General features: G+C 41.1%; 1 protein-coding gene across 3 annotated transcripts in view; it reads left to right on the top strand.

Annotated features, from left to right (window-relative positions):
* Positions 1-3,604, top strand: part of kiaa1549la (KIAA1549-like a) — a 99,859-nt gene extending 96,255 nt beyond the window's left edge. For all 3 annotated transcript variants that reach the window (XM_046393019.1, XM_046393021.1, XM_046393020.1), the window contains one exon: positions 194-3,604. The gene's annotated coding sequence lies outside the window, so the exon portion shown is untranslated. The remainder of the gene's footprint in view (positions 1-193) is intronic.
* The last annotated feature ends 10,052 nt before the right edge of the window (positions 3,605-13,656 follow it).

Below are 13,656 nucleotides of genomic sequence, written 5' to 3'. Positions count from 1 at the left end.
CTCAAAGATCAGCATCGTCAAGACGGCTTGTGATTGGTCAGTGTCAAAGAGGAATATTGGTGTTTTAGATCCTTTATATGGCAGGACACACAGATAGTGCAACCAAAACTAGAGAAGTAGGATGAAAACTCTGCCTGAATCTGTAATGTGGGTAAAGGCAGGTCGGTTATATGTGCTCACTGTTCTCCTCCAGGTGTCTCTTCGGATGGGCAGAGAAAACTCTGGAGCTTTAGTCCCCTCCTTCACTTGGTCCAGGCCTTCCTCCTGTCTGATTAATTCACCTCCAGTGGACCCCCCTTCTGCTCCCACCTTATCCCCAGCTCCTCCTCTCTTCTCTGGCCTGGCCTGCGTCTATCCTCTCTCTCTGCGTGCTTCATCTGCTGCGTTACTCATCCTCCAGAACTCCTCCGCCCCTTAAGCCCCTTCATCTGGTCCAAGCTCTGCTTCAGTCTTCTTACCAGCGCAAATGTTCAGCCATAATTCTCTCTCTTCCTGTATTCTCTCTGCTCCCTGAGCCCCTGGCCTCACTGGCTCTTCAAGACCCTCTTGGTCCCTTGTCACTATTTCTATGAAGGCTGCCTCTTCTGTGGTGACCACCACTGTACAGGCCCCCTCATACTGCTTAATTGAACTGAGCTGAGCTGAGCTGAGCTGCATGAAGCTGTACTGTGCTCCCTGCCTAACACATGTGTGCAGTGTGGATGAACAGGGTGGGTGCAGTACAGCGTGACCAGAGCGACCTTCCTGTAGTTCTCTGCCCCAGCAATCATCATACACTAACTGCCATCTGCCCAGCAGACGATGGCACACAGCGCTGTGTTATCAGTATGGTAGTGCCCCAGCCATGGCCAGTAGTCTCCTCCTCTGAACTGGACTGGACTGAACTGGACCATCTTGGACTTGTCCCACAGGTCCACCATGAAGCCAGGAAAGCTGGACTGACTTAAAACTGTGCTTTTTTTGATGAATCCAAATTCCTATGTAGATCTTCTACAGCTCGTTAATATGTGTATTTTAAACTTCAGTGAGAAAAGAAAAATCTAAAGAAAAAAAATCTCTTGTCTTGAGCTGTCTCAATTTCAGTTTTTGGATATTTGTGTGCTTTTGTCTTTTATTTCTGTGCATTGATTATTATTATCAATGGATTACTGTATTAAAAAAATGTAGTGAGTGTTTACCTTTCACTCACCTTATTTCATGGCAAAAAAAGAATTATTACATTCTTCAAAACTGAGAACTCGGCGGCTTAGTTGTCTGTGGTTATGATGGCATTTCTGTACTTTTAAAAAGAATTACTTCATTTACTTTTTTCCTTCATCAGATTCAGCAGTGAAAACAAGAATTAGTCTCTATGTTCTGTCCATCATCTGATTATGAAGTTTTTGTCTGCTAACCCTTAGACAGACCTGGGTCAAATATAACTTTTTGAAATCCTACTCACATGCAGCTCTGTTTTGTAGCTTCGCTGCAGACTTTGTTTGACTCCTCACTAAGTTAAAGACAAAATCATTTACTATATGATGACTTGGATTTGAACTTATTTGTGTTTTGACTCGGGTCTGTTACAATTATGTGAACACACCAGTATTCGTAGAAAAACAGTTCTTTTAATTGAAAGGTGTCTACTGTATTCTACTGTGTAAGGAAATTTAACTTTTGGTTCTTTTGGTCTTGACGAAGAGGGATGAATATGTGGTCACTGGACTGTGGTGTAGTACTGTTCAAGAGACTTGCTGGGCTCAGTTGAGCCGCATATGTAACGATTAAACCTATTATTGTATATAGCAGATGATTTAATGAAGAGATTTATGCAAGTACTGTGGGAGGGATACTTGGCTTGACATTGTTGTGATGCCATTGTTTTTTTTTTTTAGTTTCACTGCATTTATAATGAAGGATGGTCAGACTGTTCCTGAAACTCCTAGACTTTCTTCAGGATGCACACATTCCTGTATCATCTAGATCATCGTTTACATAGTGTTATTAAGACAGAAGAGAAAATAACATTTTATAAAAGAATTGGATGGACTGGCTTGCAGTAGAAGGACACTTGTTGAGCAGATCTTACCCTGCCTTTACAGTATTCTTTATGTTTGAACAAAGCTAACATAGCCATAATAGTCAAAATAATGCAACTTTTTAGTATAAACAATGTCACAGTCTAAATTCTATTTACCCTCATTTTTTCTGAGGAGAACTGGGAATCTGTGAGCACACTGTATGTAAAACTCCTCATCATTTAGATGGTCCTATAGGAGATTATAGCCATATATTAACTTCACCAAGTGGACATAAAACAGCTACGATATATACAGTGTTATGTGAAAAGTGGTAAATGATACCAAATGAGTGTATATTAGATGAGGCAGGGAATAGTAGAGATAGTAGAGATAGAAATGTAAAGATAAGATAGTAAGTTATAGTTTAATGTGAAATGAGCACTTTCATGAAGAGCCCAAACGCTGACAGAAAAGAGCAGAATCAATGCAATGACGCTATTGTATAGTATGAAATATTCAGATTGTATAAATCTAGAAAACTTAATAGAAATCCTTTTAACCTGGTCTGAAACCGTAAATGCTTAATTGCAGTTTAAAAAAATAGGTTTGAAAAAGACAAAGCTGAAGCTAGAACTGTCCACCGACAAAATGTCCATATTTCATGTTCACAATATGAGAGACAATACACAAAAAAGACTCTGATATTTATTCAGAGTCAAAATCATCTAAATTTGACTGTTTTAAGCCAAAACCATTAATAGAACAGCTTTGAAACCATATTTAGACAGTGATGGAGGATAATGTATTTTGGGGTTGCATGAGGGGACTTTGTATTTAACCTTAGCATTTCTAAAATCCTGACTACGACCCTGCCTCTACATTCATGACTTCAAATTGAAATAATTTAAATTCCAAAGGTACAAATCTACATATATTTCAAATACAAATACCACATGTAATGTCACAATTTGTCAAAAGAAACCTGTATGTTGTCTTTATTCAGGTCAGATGTTGTATTCAGTTTCACTCCTGTCACAGTGCAGCCCTGCGCATGAATAATATTAGCTGTGGAAATTTAGGAAAAAGAAAGCAAAGGCATGAGGTGACAGTAGAGGAGCATTATGAGCGCACACGGTGCTATTGGTGTTTGAATCATCATTATTATCACTACAGACCTGCAGGAACTGTCATATTTTTAATCATACTGCATAAATCTGTGATGGGTTGAAGAGAAGACACCTCCACTCATGTTTCTGATTTTATTTGACTCCATGTTAAAAAGAGGGGTGGGTGGGCTTTGGTTTTTAAGCAGTAATTTTAAGGACACTTGATGCTATGCTATAAGTTGATGTGCAATGTTTGTGCTTTACACGGGTAGCGGCGAGATGCTTTTATTGACGATGGACTCTGGGATGGACTTGACTGTCAGTAGTTTTTTTTTTTCTGCCGTTTGAGCCATGTCATGATGCTGTGACATCATGGTGGCACTGATGATGTCACACCGATCGTCACCCTGATGTTGATGAGGTTACAGTGACGACAATAATGAATGCTGTTGGATGTAGTTATGCAGAAAACATTTTGGTGAATTTAAACAATAAAGACAAATTACAATTCTTGTGCTTTTTGTCATTTTATTTGTCGTTCATTTTTGTTTTGCTTTGTTTTTTTTTTTGTTTCACAATAAATATGTGCTTCGGCAGATAATTACCTTGCTGATGTTTGGTCCATTTTACGAGCTAATGAAGTGCTGTGTATGTGAAGCACACAGTGGAACCTCGAGCCTTGTCTTCACACCACTAGAGGGAGACAGACACAAACAGTACAGACCTCATCTTCAGCTCTCCTTCGCACCGCTCAGACAGTGTTCTCCACCTCCTGAAAACTCTAGGAGCAAGCGATGAAAAGTAGTTGTCTGTTCATATTTGTGTTGTTGTGTTGTGCTGGCAGCCACATGCAAGAGAAGGAAAATACAATGCTGCTCTAAGGTGAGGCAGTAAGAAGCGTAATGAATAAAACATGTTTGGAGATGGAAGCTGAGCTGCTGCAACAGCTCTCTGTCAGTGACCTTGACTCTTCAAGTGCAAGCAAACTGTTAGTCAGATGGATTAAACGTGGCTGAGGAGTGGTTCTTGCAAATTGCAACAGACACAGACATTAATCACAGCACAGGGAATCCTGGTTTTTATGCCTCAGATTGTTGAATATATAGATTGTAGAACATTTATAAATGGTTGGAGCATTTGCAAATAAAATGAAGGCAATAACACTCTACTATGAGCAAAAGCAGTGAATGTAATTATAAGATGTACTAAGACTATTTAAATTTTTAAAGAAGTATTATTATATCCATTAAAACTTCTGTAGGTTTAAAATGTGTGTTGATGTGTTATGGTTCGGCGTTGTGCTTTTCTTTTTGTGCTCTCTCTCTTTCCCTTTCCATTTTCTGTTCCTTTTGCAGAGCCTGTGGTGGCAGGGGGTGTGGCTGACTCCTCCTGTTGGCAGCTTAGACACACCTGAGTTCTATCAGCTCGTTCTCTCCTCTATTTAAGCCTGGCCTTCACTCCTGCTTGCTGCCAGATTCTTGCTCGCTCTACCCATGCATGCGGCTCATCAGAAGTTACCTGGACTCTCCTGTCGAGGTTATCTTTCAGTCAGACAGCTCCTTGCTTCCACAGCCTGCTTCTGTATTTAGTTTTGTGGAGTTTATTAAAAGAACCTTTGTTCCCTCTCACCAGTGAGTTTGTCTCTGCTTTGGGGTCCTAGTCTTAAAAGAACCTAACATGATGTTGATTAATTACAGCTGTACTAGTTGATTTTTGCCACTCTGCTGAACATACAGAAATTGCAATCACATTAACACCAAAGGTCTTGTGGGCGACTCATGACGTGGCCATAAAACTACAAGAATGAGCTGAAAGATTCTAAATGCTGAGAAAAACTCCTAAGCTGCTGATAATCTGTGGACTTGTCACTGTAAGCAACTGCCTTTACATTACAGGTTGAAGAAGATTCGATCCATTGTTAAGATGTCTGAGTTCATCTTTGTGCATGTGGGTGTGTCAGGGCTCTGTTCTGTTCTCTGGGGCTCAAAGGAATCATTTGGAGAGAGTTAAATGAAGCCCAACATGATGTAAAGGCTTTTGGAAAGGTTTGATGGGCTCTGTGCAAACGCTGCCTTTGTGCTTGCTCAGGTGTCTTGTGTTTGTGATAGTCTTCATCCTGTCTTGGCTTTGGTCAGCTTGTCCCTTCAGTGCTAATCCCCTGCACTCTCATGCGGGAGGTTGATGTTACACTCAGCTAAAACCTGACAGATTTCTCCCAGAACAGCATCTTTCAGCCAATATTTTCCCCAGCAGCTGTGTGTGTGTGTGTGTGTGAGAGAGAGAGAGTGAGAGAGAAAGAGTCCTGCTGTTTCAGCTCTATATGTCTTTGTCCTGTGCAGTAGGGCCTATGTAATGAGCACTATTTAACAGTTCTACACCACACTGTGTGTGTGTGTGTGTGTGCTTGTGTGTGCTTAATTTCTCTAGCCAGTAATTAATGGCTAATCTCTCTAAGTCAAACAAATGGGAATAAAAAGAGCGGGCTACTCAGCTGAAGATCAGAGCACGATTTCAGGGCTTACACCGCTCAGAGGAATTAGATCCTCACACACAAACACACAGATGCACACACACACAATTCAATCCACTGAGTAAATTAGCACACACTATGGCAGCAAGCAGCAATAACCTCCCAATGGTTGTTCAGTGTTTTCAGAGTCAAGCCTGTGTCAAGTCCAGCTTTCATTTTCCTGTGCAGTGCTTTCTAGCACTTATCAATGACAGGCGGACTCCTTCTCCCTGCAGCTGCCTTTGCCTAATAAGAGGGATGGAGACAAATAGAGGGGGGGAGAGAGAGCAAGAGAGATAGAGGGCAAAAGGAAGAGAGAAAGAGACAGAAGGAGAGAGGGGACTGTTTAGGCAGCGTTAATTAAGTTTGGACAGGCTCTCCAGGGAGCCATTATGAAAGTCTTATCTGTTAATAAGAAAAAGAAGACATTGTAATTACAGTTCTATATAGAGTACAGGAGAGGAGAGGATGGTGAGAGTGAAGTTTCCAGTTGCTGAGCAGTCTCTCTTCAGCTATGAGTCGGCATGCAAAATGGACTGTGGTTTAAAGGCAATAAATACTGCTCATTTTAGATGCTTGGCTGGATTATTATGGCACAGAAAACCGTCAGTTTATCCTCAGCAGATCACATCAGTTTTTACCTCAAAGGCAGTTTTCTGTCTTGTATGTTAAATGGTTTGTTCACTTAAATTAGAAAAATGTACTATTCTCAGATACCTCCGGTGGTATTTAGCATGCAGATGGGATATATTTGCACAGGTTTTTCAACTTTCTGTCTCTGAGATTTCTGCCTCCACTGTAATATGAAAAAGAAAAGGAATAAAGTAATTTGCTGTGTACTTCCTTCATGCACCTGCAACCCTGTGGCAGTTGTCAGCTGTCAGTAACAGGAGAAGCTTTTAACTCTTTAAGGCTTTTCCTTCCTCTACTGCCGTTTGGACTGCACTGTATGTGCGCCACTTAAAAAAAAAGATCTGTCAATTACTGGTAAATAAAGCTAGAGGTAAGGACATAGTTAGCTTAGCTTAGCATTCAAACAGCCTGGCTGTACTTAATTCCTTAATTAATTAGAAATCCACAAGTTGGCTGGTATTTGGTAGCTTGCAGAATGAGATAAAATGTGTTAATATCCATCCATCCATCCATTTTCTATACCGCTTATCCGTCAGGGTCGCGGGCGAGCTGGAGCCTATCCCAGCTGACTATGGGCAAAAGGCGGGGTACACCCTGGACTGGTCGTAAAATGTGGTATTAAGTGAACTTTAAAGGTGCTGCTTTCATTTACAAAATAAAAAAAGAAGCGTTAGTCTTCTCATATTACTCTCAAAAGAAGTGAATACATTTTCCAAAATACTAAACTGTTTCTTTAAAGTGCACACCACTGAAACATCCACTGTTCAGTCGCTGTCTGAATCTCAACTGACACTATCTTTTAAATAATGTGTGCATACTAGCCAAATTATTGTACAGTAAACATCCTGCCAGCTGTGTCCAGCACTGGAGTCCTCTGGAGACACTTCTGCTGTCTGTTTTTGAATCTGCAGCGTGTTTCTGTGTTTGCATGTCTTTGTCTTTCTCGTACTTGCGTCTTGTTTCAGGCGTTGTCAGATTGAGGAAGATGTTTATGTAATTTGTTGGTGTTTGTCCATTAGCATGTGTTTTTTTTAAGTTGCTGTGAGTTGACCTCTCTCTGCAACCGTGTACCCTTACTCAAAAAACTCCTCACTCTGAGCATGTGTGGGCTGTTCTGGCGAGAGCCAGCAGCCCTCTGCTCATCTGATGCCCTGAGGTGTGTAGGCACACACACACACACACACACACACACACACAGCAGTGAGTGTACAGTTCAGCCGCTCACTCCTGCTTGAGGTAACAACAGTCCTTTCCTGCAGTAACTGGCCATGAGCTTTAAGACTGTGTTTGTACAATGACACACCACTAAGAACAGGCTTCTCTGTTTCTCCCCATGGCAACACTGTCAGGCCCTGCAGCCAGCCTGCCCCGCATGTCCCACTGATGCAGTGGCAAAGAGAGATACTTACTGTCTGTCTCGGGGGCAGGTTCCAGCCTGACAGCTCAGTGTGTGTGTGTGTGTGTGTGGCTTGCCCTTTTGGATACACAGTGGTTGTGGTGCTTCTTGCTTCCTCACTGGTCAGTCCCAGTTGCTTCCAGTGGTGGAATGTAACTATCCAGTTTATTCCAGTTCATTCCAGAGGTGACTGAGATAGATGTCAGGGCTCTGTTCAGGGTAGTCATGTTCTTACACACCAAATGTGGAAAGCCATTTCTTTATAGATGATCTTCCCTGAAACCGTCACCTCAAATCTGAATGCAGACTACATTCTAAAATTAGTCATCATCTGCTTCAGTTGTTTAGGAGAAAGCTGCAACCCTGAAATGTTTATTTTTTGTGAACTGTTCCTTCAAGCCTCCATACTGCCTCACATCTCTTCTTTCATTTAAAACCTGCATAGAACATAGCACAGGATCCAGAAATTACTTAGATGTCCCTTATGCACTGATGTTAGCAGAACTGGATTCAGGTATTATGCACCTTTAAAATGAAATGAGATGAAACGTTCCTCAGACTGCAGTCTTACAGTCCCTTGGAGATTTTAAAACTGATATTTTTCCTCAGTCTTGTGAATGTTTTTATTAACTTCTTGTTGGGTTTTGCTTCCTGATCGTTGTACCTTAATGTCAATGACACCGCCCGATTAAAGGTTAAACCAAACTGAAACCATGTATAGGTAGAATTAGACAAGCTACACTGAGTAATGCAGTTGAAGCATGTTACCGGTGCCCTGTTTGATTCTACCCCTGAGATGATTTTTCCTTTTCATAGCTAATTTTTTGATCAGAATTGATACCTCCACACAAGCTGCGGCTTTCAGGCTCCTGAGGGCATTTGCTCCATTAACCTGTGAATGTTTGATGCTGAAATCACAGAAACAGGAGACCACCAGTAGATGGCACTGTGTGATGCACTTGGAGAAATAACAAACTGTCCTGCAGCACCACCACCACCACCACCACCACCACCACCACCACCACTGAGAAAAGTCCTCCAAAACCTCAAACTCTTGTTTATACTGTCGAACAATACATGCAGTGGTTTACAACAGATTATATCAGATGTCTTTATTGCCTCCTTTCTTCAAATGTGCATTTATAGTCAACATGTTGCACAACACCAGAGGCCGTGGCTCCGAAAAGTCTATTTCTTAAGAAGCAAAGGGGAAACAGTGTCATCATGCGTGATTATCCAATGATTCTGAGTGGGTGTACAATTCCCTGCAGTTAGAAAAGTGGCTCCAGACACTGACAGCTATCACGTAGATCAAACTCCAAAATAGCTCAATGGAGACATGATGAGCTGCATCTGTCCACAGGCACGATAAGAGACAAGCAAGAGTTGATTTGATGAAGTCTTTTTGGCACGTTTCACCTGAGATTATGAACTTTAACGTCTTTAGAACTCAATTTTGTAGACGTTGTGAGGAAAAGCCATCATTTACTTCCACACCATCAGCACCACCCCCTGACTGACAACATGTTACAGTCCATCTATCCATTTCTGTGACAGCAGCATATAAAGCAGAGCTATTTTCCCATGATCTCCCACAGGAGCTCCCTTCACTCCACCACCTCTCTCCTCTAACTACACACATGCACACATTTATCACTCCTCCATTCCCTCATCTTTCTCCCTCTATCAATCTCTCTATCGATGTAACACTTCATTTTCTCCTCCTCTATTTTTGTTGCTGTGTCCTCAGCTGGAGGCTGACTGGTACGCTGACAACAAGGTGGGGTGTGATCATGTTAATTGGTGTCATTCATCGCCTGCCTGCCTGCCTTCCTGGGCATGTATTCACACACACACACACACACACACTCATACACACAACAAGAATATGGTGCTTTGTTCCAAAGATTATATTTACTGTAGACCAGAGGATGTAACCTTGTATGACATTAACTGTGTGGTCAATTAAAAGAAAAAAAATAATCAGTGAGATTGTGAAACCATTGAGTGCCATTTGAAAGCAAACATTCATTTTCATTACCCACTTAATCATTTTCAGGGTCAGGGAGTTTATTCCAGCCCGCATTGTGTCGAAGAAGGACTGGACAGGTTGCCACAGAGTGAACACACACAGACATTCACTCACACTCATATTAATCCTCCTGACCTGCGTGTGCTTGGATTGTGGGGAGAAGAGATAGAGTGTATAAACTACACACACACACATAAGAAAACGCCTGGAAACTCTGGTCTATCTTATCAGGAGGAAACATGAGCAGCCCAAAACCCCGGTATCACACTGAAGCCTGTAATGGACCCACTGGGCACTGTGTCAGTGTCAAGTTTTTCCACGAATAAGCATGGGGTAAAAACGTTTTCATTTCAGGGTCGATAATGCAATAATAAACACGTAAAGTATGCTTAGACATTCAAAATAAAGTTTGCTGATCAGATGGCTGCTGCGCTTGGTTAGTCTTAATACATGACTGCAACATAACTAAACTCCATAAGCAAACTTATGTTAAAGTTAAAAGAAGTCAGAGTTGACTTTCTCCTAATTTTCTTGCTTTTTATACTTTGTTCAGTTCTGCAGTTTCATGCATGCATGTGCTTCTCAAGTGGCTATTTGTTTTACTTTTTGTGCTACAACAACTGCAGTTTGCCTGGTGTGAACTTCAGAAGAACAGCCGGTAATTTGAGCAGTGAGATACATGGCTAGCTGTCCACAGCAAACCTAAAAGTTAAATGGCAAACATACAACACACTTCTTTGTGACTTGCAGAACGATGGACAAAGACTACAGTATTCTACAATGTTCAGAGGAGGAAGAAATACTAAAATTAATAATACACTGTAAAAATACTTCCGTATAAGTGAAAATTTTGCATTCAAAATTATACTGAAGTATCACAGTTATTATCTGAGAAATACATCGAAAGAACAACTTGTGGGCTAACTAAGCTTGTTATTTGGTTAGCCAGATAACAAACTATCACTCATCCTCAGCGTTTGAGGTAATAGCCTGTAGGCTACTGAGTGTGCTGAGTTACGTTTCTAATCTCCATAATGGATGTGGTGAGGGAAAGAAAAAGTGACATGTTAGTCTGACATATTTATTTGAATAAGCCCAAGAATTTTCCTGTAACATCAAAGCAGTATTTTTCATTTTGTTGCTGCTGGAGCTCATTTTAACTACATGCTTATGAATATATTCTGGGGAGTTTAATTTATAGCAGTGCATCGTTTCAGTTTATAAACTAAATGTATGTTAAAGCTGTGTGGTCAAATATCATCCCAGTCCTGCTTATAGTTCCCTTAAAGTTCATACAAAGTTTAAGTTTACACAGTCTCATGTTCGCTGTCAGTGGAGCAGCTGCAGATTATACTGTGGTATTTCAGATAAGACTCTGGTCCCCAGAGACAGAAACAGAAACAGAATGGACAATGTGTGATTGAATGATATTCCGCTTTTGGAATGATGCCGCAGTGATAGTTTTTTCATTGCGTATGTGTTTTTTTTTTTAATCAAAAACTTAGTGTTGTTTTCTCTGATTTAAATAAGTGACACATAATGCCAAAATGTCAGTCTGTCTGCATTTTAATGCCTACACATTAATCAGTGTGCTTGTGTTTTTTCCATTTGAAGTTGGTTGTCCTCTGAATCCCCTGTAGCAGCCCAGTGCTGGAAAATTCAAACAGTACCCTTTTCACCTCATATATTTTTTATCTGTGCACAATGGAAATTTTATGGTATTAGTCAAATCATAACAAATCCATGACGTTTGTCATTCTGGATGTGTTTTAAACGGAAAAGCCACATGCACAGCTCATCAGCTTTGTGTTATTGTCACTCAAAAAAGGAAGTAGAGTCTCTGTTCAGTTCCAGTCCTTCAGCCCAATTTACTGACCACACTGAATGTTGTCCTCTGGCATTTCTACCCATAGCTCCACATCTGCCAAACGGCCTGCTGCTCTGACCTCAGCCTCTACATTATGGAGGACTTGTGGTTGGAAAAACACTCTCATGCATGCCCCACGTTTGTGTGAGATATACTAAACTTTATGACCAGAATGTAAATGGTTCAACAGTCTTGACCTCTAAGAAACTTTAGCTATTGCATTGCTCAAACCTTAATTACTGAATGCTCTTGAAAACCTTTTTGTGTTGCCCACAGGCTTGTACTGCAGGGACGAGTCACAGGGAAAGCATATGCTGTCATTTTGAGACATCTGACAATTCTGCCTCCACCCCATTATAATGGATAGGGGATTCGCTCCCGTGGCTAAGTTAATAAAGTTCAAGTTTGCTGAATTTTGACACAAAATTTGCATTGTTGACCCATCGCAAACAAGGCTGACGGGTGATCTAACAGAAACCTGGAGAGTCCATAAATCCCAGGACAGAGAAAAGAGAGGAAAGTTCACAGAACTGACTTGGCCTTGCATGTTCTCTGATGGTTCCCTCACCTTTTAGATCAGTGTACCAACTTGCTCTGTTAGTAGTGAGTGCATCATCACACTTCTGGAACAAAGTGTGTCTGGTGTGAATGGGCACTGTGTATCTCGCACTGTCAACATTTTTTGTAGAAACTTGGATTTAAACAATTAATTGATTGATCAATTAGGTGACTGACACAAAATGAATCCCCAACTAATCTGATAACTGATTCAATGTTTAAGTCATCTTCCTGGGCAAAAATGATAAACATGTTGCAATTGTGCTTCCAACTTCTTCCATCTAACTCTAATTCTATGTTGTTAAGTCTGTCCCTTTATGAAAGTGTAGCACTAGATTGCTAGTGTGCTATTTAAGGGCGGATGTGCCATCTGGTGCTCTGAAGTCTGTAAAACTCCCATGTTTCCTTGTTGTGCACAATAAAATCACTGAAGACACAGTGTGAAAGGAAAAAAATCATCAACTAACTAAGAGTCGTTGGGATTATTGTGTCGGACTTATTATTTATGGCAATAGTAGCCTTGCATTAGAGTCTGTATTCCCTTCTGTCTGTCTGTCCCTGCCTGTGTCCCATTGTTGGGAGGTGAAGGAGGCGCCATGATGTGTTTCCACCACACAAAGCTAATAATGCAGAGCAAAGGAAAACAGTCCCAACTGCCAGAAAACAGCAGAGAGGAAAAAGAAAAACAACTACTGCCAGTAATGAGGGATTTATTACAGAGGAGAGAGGCTTTATGGTGCTTGTGTGTGAGTATGTCTATATGTGTGTGCCCTAATAGTCACAAGAAACAAACACAAACAAACGTTCAGATGGATTATGAAAGGAAACAAGGGTCCGTAATTGCAGGAAGGAGTAAATGGATTCCTCTGGAGAGACCAAAGTGAATTACATCCAAGTGCCACAGCTCTCATCTAAACCGCATGAACTCTGTGCCTGTCCCTCCTTTGCTCTCTCTCTCTCTCTCTCTCTCTCTCTCCCTCCTCTATGTTGTTCTGCTCTTGTTCTTTCTCTCTGGTTCTCAGGCTGGGTGGCTGCTGGCAGCTCCATCTACACCTCTGTTACTGTTGTTTCTCCTCCCTCTCTGTCCATATTATCTACTCAGCCCTCCTGGTGGGAGGACATCAATATAAGTGACATTATCACATTGGCTGATGGCTGTTTCACAAGACAGAACAATGTGTGACAGCAGCGCATAGTGAGACAGAGGCAGTGAATGAGCGATGTCATCTCAGCAGTAATTAGTCCTGGTATTACACAAAACAAAGGAAAAAAAACTTGAAGTACTGCTTCAAGGGAAGACAATAATAAAAACAGATTGTGTGATTTACAGTATCATTATAAGTGCAATAATCTTCCATCAAAAGTTTTTAATGAGCATTCATGTAGACTGGTTGTGAGTCCTCCAAACTTTGTGACAAAAAGCAGGATTTGCCATTTCCATCACATCCTGTCGGTTTGGATTGACACAGTTGGTATGGCTGGAGAAAGCCTGTGGCCCTCGTTAAAGGATGAACTAATTGGTGAAAGTTTTGATAAAATCAACATTGTACAGCAC

This window comes from Scatophagus argus, chromosome 7, assembly GCF_020382885.2.
Source record: "Scatophagus argus isolate fScaArg1 chromosome 7, fScaArg1.pri, whole genome shotgun sequence".
Classification (NCBI taxonomy): domain Eukaryota; kingdom Metazoa; phylum Chordata; class Actinopteri; family Scatophagidae; genus Scatophagus; species Scatophagus argus.
The sequence above is the reverse complement of the archived record's forward strand: the minus strand, read 5'-3'. Positions and strand labels throughout refer to the sequence as shown.